The sequence below is a fragment of the Dermacentor andersoni genome, chromosome 6 (genome assembly GCF_023375885.2).
Source record: "Dermacentor andersoni chromosome 6, qqDerAnde1_hic_scaffold, whole genome shotgun sequence".
Lineage (NCBI taxonomy): Eukaryota > Metazoa > Arthropoda > Arachnida > Ixodida > Ixodidae > Dermacentor > Dermacentor andersoni.
The window spans coordinates 96,150,987-96,160,115 of record NC_092819.1 but is presented as its reverse complement, the minus strand read 5'-3'; positions in this window follow the sequence as shown (position 1 = coordinate 96,160,115).

Genomic DNA, 9,129 nt, shown 5'->3' with positions numbered 1-9,129 from the left:
CTTTGAGGATTCACGACACCTTGCACGACTTTAACGTCGTGCAAGTTGCCTACTAGCCCAACGTAACGTGTTAACATAGTGAATTTTGCCACCGTTCGACATTAGGCCAAAATGTATACCCGAAAGACCCCCCCCCCCCTCCCTCCGTTACACTCTTATATACGTACTCCTTACGAGTCATATGTACTCCTTAGGAGCAGGCAGCTTTCGATCAGCAACGCTGCGAGCAGAACCGGGAACGAGCTCGTCTACGCCGTGCCGATGCTGCAGCCCGGGCAGGCTCGTTCAGCCGAGAGAAAACAGCAAGTGCGTACCGAGGATCCGGCCGCCTACCAAGCCGTCGTTTAATGTACCATCGGGATTAAGCCAGTGATAAACAGCGGGACTACACCTTTCAGCTTCGCTGGTTAACCATCTGTACAGAGTGCATGAGTGGTGATTTTTTTTCTTTTAATATTAGCATAATGTGCATATATAGCCCACTGAGCTGAATTACTCGAAGGGGCAGGCATTTTTTGCCCGGGGAATCAAAATTCATAAATGACCAATGAAGAAAATTTTACTAATAAGCTTTTAAGTAATTACATTAGGGCACATACATTAATTTACGAGTTGAAGCTAGTTATTTCTCAAGTTGGGTCTGTATCGAAAGAGAAACTAACGCCATTTCTGAGAGAAGCGCTGTCAAACTTGAGGCAAAAGTGCTTTGTTGTTTCAGAGGCCTTGCTTATGCATTGTAGCTCAAACGTACCTGGAACAACAATGCATTTTGTGGAGCACTATTGGAACGAATATCTCCAAATTGGTTTTACCTTTAGAATTGTCTCCAAGTAAATATGACTTGCTAACTCACTGGCTAAAATTCGTGAACTGCAATACGTGCCGTAAAATAATTAGTGTATGAGTCAGTCAGCATAAGTTAGGTAATTAGCGTATGATGTAGTCTGTCACGTGGCAATAATGTCAGCTTTTATTTTTTTTGTAATCCTGTTCAAGGAGCTGAATTATGCTACAAGTCATGGCCGACTGTATATATATATATATATATATATATATATATATATATATATATATATATATATATATATATAATAAAACATAATATTGAAGACAAACGAGCTTACTAAAATACTAAAGGCCAAACAAGAGAGTTCGATGATGAGAAGGCAAAATAGAAGTGTGTTTGATCCGAGCTTCATCTCGCGATACGTCACTCTTTCGTGTGAAATTGTGACGTATTATTTAACCGCTCCATCAGGCAAAATGCTCTGGTACTCGTGTTTACGTTTGGATTGCCAAGGTGACGTTATGTTTATCCAAAACATGGCGTCTATCCTTCTTCGCGCTTCTGCCATAATCAAGGTTTGCAGATGGTAGCAGCAATAAGTCATTTGACGCCAATGTTCATTATTCATTATGTCAGCTATGTCCTGGGCATTACACCATTGTTCGGAGTTGATTAGATAATTGTGAACAATAGGATACTGTATCTAATCAGTAGGTACATAGATGGACTTGGCAGTGTCTCTTTCACTGAAGTAATGCCTAGATGTGTGCCTCTGCAGTGCTTAATGTACTATAGACGAGCAGTGAGACAGCAAATGGAGTGAATAGCTGTTTTACGCCCCAAGATAAAGCAATCCTGCTCAATTACACGCCATACGCATAGAAGTTTATTTAGCGGCGAAGCTACAACACCATTGTAGAAATAAAACTGCGGCTCACCGAAACGAAATAAAAAAAGAAGGAATAGAGAGAGAGAAAGTGTTTGTTTGACCTTTCCAGGCGCCTATTGGTGCCTCCCTGGCCGTACTGCTTTCTTTCGAACTGCAGACCAATGCATCACTATGGGTAACCTGCTTCAGAATTCTATTTTGCACGCATCGTTGCCACAGCATATTCTTCGCCTTTAGAATATATTTTGTTCAATCTTAGCTATTCACAAGGAACGTGCATGATTAAAACATCAACTGTTCGTCGGACCACATATGTAAAACGTATTCGATGTCGCAGGACCATGCGTGAGCGTGTAGCTAAAGGCGTGGTGCATACAATGTCCCCGTTGCTGTAGCGCCTTCCTCCTTGCCATCTTATCAAAAATGTTTTTAAAAATTTTTTTATAATAAACTACTGAAAAGAGAGAAACACTTTGCAAAGAATTTTGCTGGCATCATGGAACTTTAATCCTACGCATTCTCTTCCTCTACATTCCCGCAAGCAGTGCCCTGTGGTGATCCCAAAAGCTGTAGCGAGCACTAAATCGGTGCCTGCGGGGAAAATAAAATAAAAACAAATAATAACAATTCAATAAAAAGCATAATATAAATGAGTGTCATAGTTGCTTCATCGCACCAGAGTTATGTAACGCGGTGAAGCATACGCAGTGTATTTGGGTGAAAGGAATTGAGAATTTGCGCAAGTACTAAGTGTAAACAACGTGAAACTATTTAGCATGCGTTGGCAGCACCTCCAGGACATCAAAGCGGCCAAGGGGACACCAAAGCTCGAAGTCCGATTGATCCGTGACGGTTTGGGGCTCATCAAAGCCTCCGTGTGTCGTTAGTGTATAAGAACAACTGCCGATCTTGTAATAAAAACCGAGAGCCCTAATAACACAAATCACGTAGAAGAATAAACACACACTACACGCGCATGTGGTGTGTGTTTCTTCTTCTACGTCCTTTGTGTTTTTAGCGCTCTAAGTTTTTATTATTATGCATAACCAACTAGCCCACCTGTCCATTCTCCTGCCGATCTTGTGTGCGAAATGTCTCCGGCGGACTTCGGTCTAGGCGGCCCCAGTTCAGCCCTGCTTCCAACTTTGATCCGCCCCGCTGCCCCTTGGGCGTCCTGAAGATCTTGCTCCGCCCGATTTATTAATATCTCACGTGCTTTCTAGATGACTCCATTAGCTGGTATTATTATTCTCGCATGCTAAATGATCTCACCGCAATACATAAGCATGTTGCGGTGAAACTTACTAAAGCACATTTGTCATGATAGAACGCATGTGAGACCACGTCTCACACGGATACATCGGTCACGCACGCTCGCATGTACGCACGGACAACGGAAAAGTACTGTATACCATTTAATAGTTAATCACTGTAAAGCAATGCGCGTACAACGATCTGGTGGTGAAAGGTGACCTAGACTTATAGCCACGACGTAGCGACGTCGTATCGAGAACAAAACGCTGAGCGAATACTCCAGCTCAAGGACTTTCATTCAGGGGCCACCAATGGTAGACTTTCCGGTAGTCACTGAGGGCGAAGATGTTTTGCAAGCTCATTTGAGGCTAATAATTAAAGCTACTACTACAAATAAAGACGAACAAAGACAAGCAATTCTGTTATACGTCCTCAAACGCAAATAGGTGTATATGGCAGATGCCTTAATGGAGGCAACTGAATTGATTTTGACTCCCCCGGAATTCTTTAACGGGCTCCAAAAGTTCGGTGAATAGCTTTTGTTACATTTCGCCACCATATGTGTCCGCCGCCGTCAGGAATTAAGCCCACGACCTCGCTCTCTCAAGTCAAATAGCTATTTCATTACCAGCAAAAGAATGACAGGAAGAAGGTGTCATTTCGACTATAGCTTGGGTTCTTGAAGAGGCACACAAAAGACACGGTACGCGAGTGCCTTTGCATTCTGACTCCACCGAAATGTCTCCGATGGATGGATGGATGGATGGATGGATGGATGGATGGATGGATGGATGGATGGATGGATGGATGGATGGATGGATGGATGGATGGATGGATGGATGGATGGATGGATGGATGGATGGATGGATGGATGGATGGATGGATGGATGGATGGATGGATGGATGGATGGATGGATGGATGGATGGATGGATGGATGGATGGATGGATGGATGGATGGATGGATGGATGGATGGATGGATGGATGGATGGATGGATGGATGGATGGATGGATGGATGGATGGATGGATGGATGGATGGATGGATGGATGGATGGATGGATGGATGGATGGATGGATGGATGGATGGATGGATGGATGGATGGATGGATGGATGGATGGATGGATGGATGGATGGATGGATGGATGGATGGATGGATGGATGGATGGATGGATGGATGGATGGATGGATGGATGGATGGATGGATGGATGGATGGATGGATGGATGGATGGATGGATGGATGGATGGATGGATGGATGGATGGATGGATGGATGGATGGATGGATGGATGGATGGATGGATGGATGGATGGATGGATGGATGGATGGATGGATGGATGGATGGATGGATGGATGGATGGATGGATGGATGGATGGATGGATGGATGGATGGATGGATGGATGGATGGATGGATGGATGGATGGATGGATGGATGGATGGATGGATGGATGGATGGATGGATGGATGGATGGATGGATGGATGGATGGATGGATGGATGGATGGATGGATGGATGGATGGATGGATGGATGGATGGATGGATGGATGGATGGATGGATGGATGGATGGATGGATGGATGGATGGATGGATGGATGGATGGATGGATGGATGGATGGATGGATGGATGGATGGATGGATGGATGGATGGATGGATGGATGGATGGATGGATGGATGGATGGATGGATGGATGGATGGATGGATGGATGGATGGATGGATGGATGGATGGATGGATGGATGGATGGATGGATGGATGGATGGATGGATGGATGGATGGATGGATGGATGGATGGATGGATGGATGGATGGATGGATGGATGGATGGATGGATGGATGGATGGATGGATGGATGGATGGATGGATGGATGGATGGATGGATGGATGGATGGATGGATGGATGGATGGATGGATGGATGGATGGATGGATGGATGGATGGATGGATGGATGGATGGATGGATGGATGGATGGATGGATGGATGGATGGATGGATGGATGGATGGATGGATGGATGGATGGATGGATGGATGGATGGATGGATGGATGGATGGATGGATGGATGGATGGATGGATGGATGGATGGATGGATGGATGGATGGATGGATGGATGGATGGATGGATGGATGGATGGATGGATGGATGGATGGATGGATGGATGGATGGATGGATGGATGGATGGATGGATGGATGGATGGATGGATGGATGGATGGATGGATGGATGGATGGATGGATGGATGGATGGATGGATGGATGGATGGATGGATGGATGGATGGATGGATGGATGGATGGATGGATGGATGGATGGATGGATGGATGGATGGATGGATGGATGGATGGATGGATGGATGGATGGATGGATGGATGGATGGATGGATGGATGGATGGATGGATGGATGGATGGATGGATGGATGGATGGATGGATGGATGGATGGATGGATGGATGGATGGATGGATGGATGGATGGATGGATGGATGGATGGATGGATGGATGGATGGATGGATGGATGGATGGATGGATGGATGGATGGATGGATGGATGGATGGATGGATGGATGGATGGATGGATGGATGGATGGATGGATGGATGGATGGATGGATGGATGGATGGATGGATGGATGGATGGATGGATGGATGGATGGATGGATGGATGGATGGATGGATGGATGGATGGATGGATGGATGGATGGATGGATGGATGGATGGATGGATGGATGGATGGATGGATGGATGGATGGATGGATGGATGGATGGATGGATGGATGGATGGATGGATGGATGGATGGATGGATGGATGGATGGATGGATGGATGGATGGATGGATGGATGGATGGATGGATGGATGGATGGATGGATGGATGGATGGATGGATGGATGGATGGATGGATGGATGGATGGATGGATGGATGGATGGATGGATGGATGGATGGATGGATGGATGGATGGATGGATGGATGGATGGATGGATGGATGGATGGATGGATGGATGGATGGATGGATGGATGGATGGATGGATGGATGGATGGATGGATGGATGGATGGATGGATGGATGGATGGATGGATGGATGGATGGATGGATGGATGGATGGATGGATGGATGGATGGATGGATGGATGTTATGAGCGTACCTTTTGGAACGTGGCGGTGGAATGCGCGACCAAGCTCTTGTTATTTTATTGCCTAATGTTTAAGCTATGTTAAAAAAGAAGAAAAGGAAAAGGAAAAAAAACGCACACGATGAATTCCCATAACCAAAGTTTGTGAACCCCTATTGTGAACTTTGTTTCTGTACACCTCCATTGTTTGTCGTGTTCTTACTTTTCTTCCACCAGTCTTCCACTCGCCTCTTACTAACCTCTAATGCGGACATGCTCTCGCTGAAACCAATAGCTTCAAGGAGGCCAGTGATTCCTAAATCAACCGCTAGGAAGATAGCGTCATATTCTAATAAACCATCCTCCACCGTTTCCTTAGCTTTACCGCAGCAAGCACATGCTTCTTCTTCTTTCCGATATCTTGCTTTATAAGTGCGTGTTCTAAGGTATCCTGATCTCTCTTCGAAAAGTAATGAGCTTCCCTTTGAGTTATCATAAATTGTTTCTCTCCAGATTTCGTTTTTTGCTGTTAACTATAATTACTCATGGCAGGTTCCTTTTCCACTGCGGCCACCCATGATGTTTTATCAGCCTTTTTGAGATAACGCTACGGCCACTGAATTACCGGAAGAAAATGCAATGATCCCACGGATGAGAAGCACAGTCGGATTGGCAAAGACCAAACTATATTGAAGAGTTTAAACAGAACGTGGCTGTAGATAACGCTGACGCGGCGCGCACTAGTGAGCGCAAGTTTAGACCTGCGCGAGTGACCTTTATTCAACAGCAGAGTTAATTAGGCGGTGATCGCAACTATATCAAAATGCACACGGCAATTCATTGGCAAGCATTTAATGGCACCAAAAACCTCGTTAGCTAGTCTGACGTTCATCGATAACGTCTACAAATCCGCTATGATGATGATGATGATGATGCGGCTAACAGCCGAGCACCCAAGACTGTATTTCGATAAAACCGCTGTGATGGCATATAGCGGCTATGACGCTATATAAGCCCTCACTCACAAATCCCGGCCGCATCGGCCTCGTTTCGACGGGGGCGAAATGTAAAAGCGCCCGTGTTTCGTGCACCGGGGGCACGTTAACGATCCCCTGGTGGTCAAAAATTAATACGGAGTCCCCCACTACTGCGTGCCTCATAATGAGGCATGTAAGGCTCATAATTGGCACGTGAAAGCCCAGATTTTGTTTTTTGAGAATTCAGATTGATGACAGCTGCAGCTTTCTTTTCTGGAGACATTTTTTTTTCTGCCATGACGACATTGCGATGATATAGTTTTCGGCACGTAATGGACGGAATTACACAGGGCTGAAGAAATCCCGCCATAGGTACGATACTTAGAAAATAATTTTCTGCTGTGCCGTCTGAGCCTCGCATACGTGGCGAGCTGTCTGGGGGCATAACTCGGCTATGCATTTACACGAAGAAAGCGTGTCGAGAGAGTTTGGACTGCCACGTGTGCCGGCGTCCGAAATACTGTACTCGTTGACACCGGCGCAAATTACACAGCAGTAAAATTATGGCAACGGAGCCGAAAACAGCAGGTGGCTAAAAAACAGATGGCCGAATAATGCCAGCTCTTCCCGGTCGGGATGCGCACATCACGACCCAATTTCACGCATATATATATATATATATATATATATATATATATATATATATATATATGCCTGAATTTGGGTCATGATATATAAAGCGATGTGGAAGTTATAACGCATCATTGCATGTTGCTAGCCTAGTTGGTTTATACATCTTGCGATAGAAAAGACATTAAAGCAAGCGTAAGGAAACAATGAGACAGGAAAGAATGCACGGCACTGCACGTAAACTCATTAGCGCACCGATTATATAGGCCGCGCTGGTACCTTCCTTATAAAATGCGCAATGTTCACGATTGAAACGCGTTACTCGGACCGCATGCATGGCTGCCGGAGCTTTTCGCGCAACCGGAGAGCGCTGGGTGATCGCTGCAGGACAAAATACAGTCACAATGCGCTACGAAGGCTCCCGCATTTTATCGTACACCTCAGTTAATTAGCTATTGGTCAAGAGCGCATAGAGGAGGTGCAAAAAGGCGCCGGCGGCCACGCGCTCTGAGTTTCCCGTTTTAATCGTTGAGCACTGTGTAACTGTCCTCTGAATACACACAGTCGCGAGTGACTTTCTCCCATGTCCAGCCGTTTCCTTACTTGTATTCGCGTCTTTTGTCCCATGAAATGTGGAAGCTACAGGCCACACGCTGTTTCGATCCGGGTATCATGTCTAGCCTGATGCTATACAGTGGCTTGGCTTCCAGCGTTTTCTTTTTTTTTCCCTGCTGCCTGCGCGAACGTTGTCGATACCATTTTAACATGCCATAATCAGTATATGCCGCCTTTTATCTTAGCAGCTTACTCGTGCTATCATTATGCTCTAATTTTGTTTGGTTCGGTAAGTTTAGGGTACCGTTTCACATTTCCTTTACTTGCCTTTACCCGTCACTGAACTGTATAGTTTCTGCGTTTTCTTTGACCTGCTGATTGCGTCGACTGTTTTAACTGCACTCTTTTATTTTATTTCTAATGCTCGTTCATACATGTGGTACATACTACGTGTCTGTTCATTATGTAATACCCCTCCCTCTCCCACCAACTCTTTGCTGTAATGCCCATACGGTGGAAATGTAGGTATTCTAAAAAAAATAATGAAAGGACGAGTGAGCGAAGCAGCGACTTAGCAACATTCATGGAAGATGTGTAAATCTGGCATATTGCTAAACGGGCGTATGTACAATTGCATAATTGGTGAAAACCCAAGAATGCAGCGGAACATACACAGCAGCCAAACTGCTATAACTTCTATAGGTTCACCCGCCAATCACGTTCGCCAATTTTCCTGGGACGTCACGGTGGAGCTGAGCTTCCTTCAGCATCGGTGTATTATAAGGGAACTGTGTTTTAAAGCGCAAGGACACGCACGGCAGCCGAGATGCGGTTTTGTGGACAGAGCTTGCGCTGAAATCTTAGGCTGTCATCGACTATAGGTTTATTGAAATCAATTGTTCTATATCGACGCTGTACTATTTTTTTTTGTCTTTTGTCTTAAC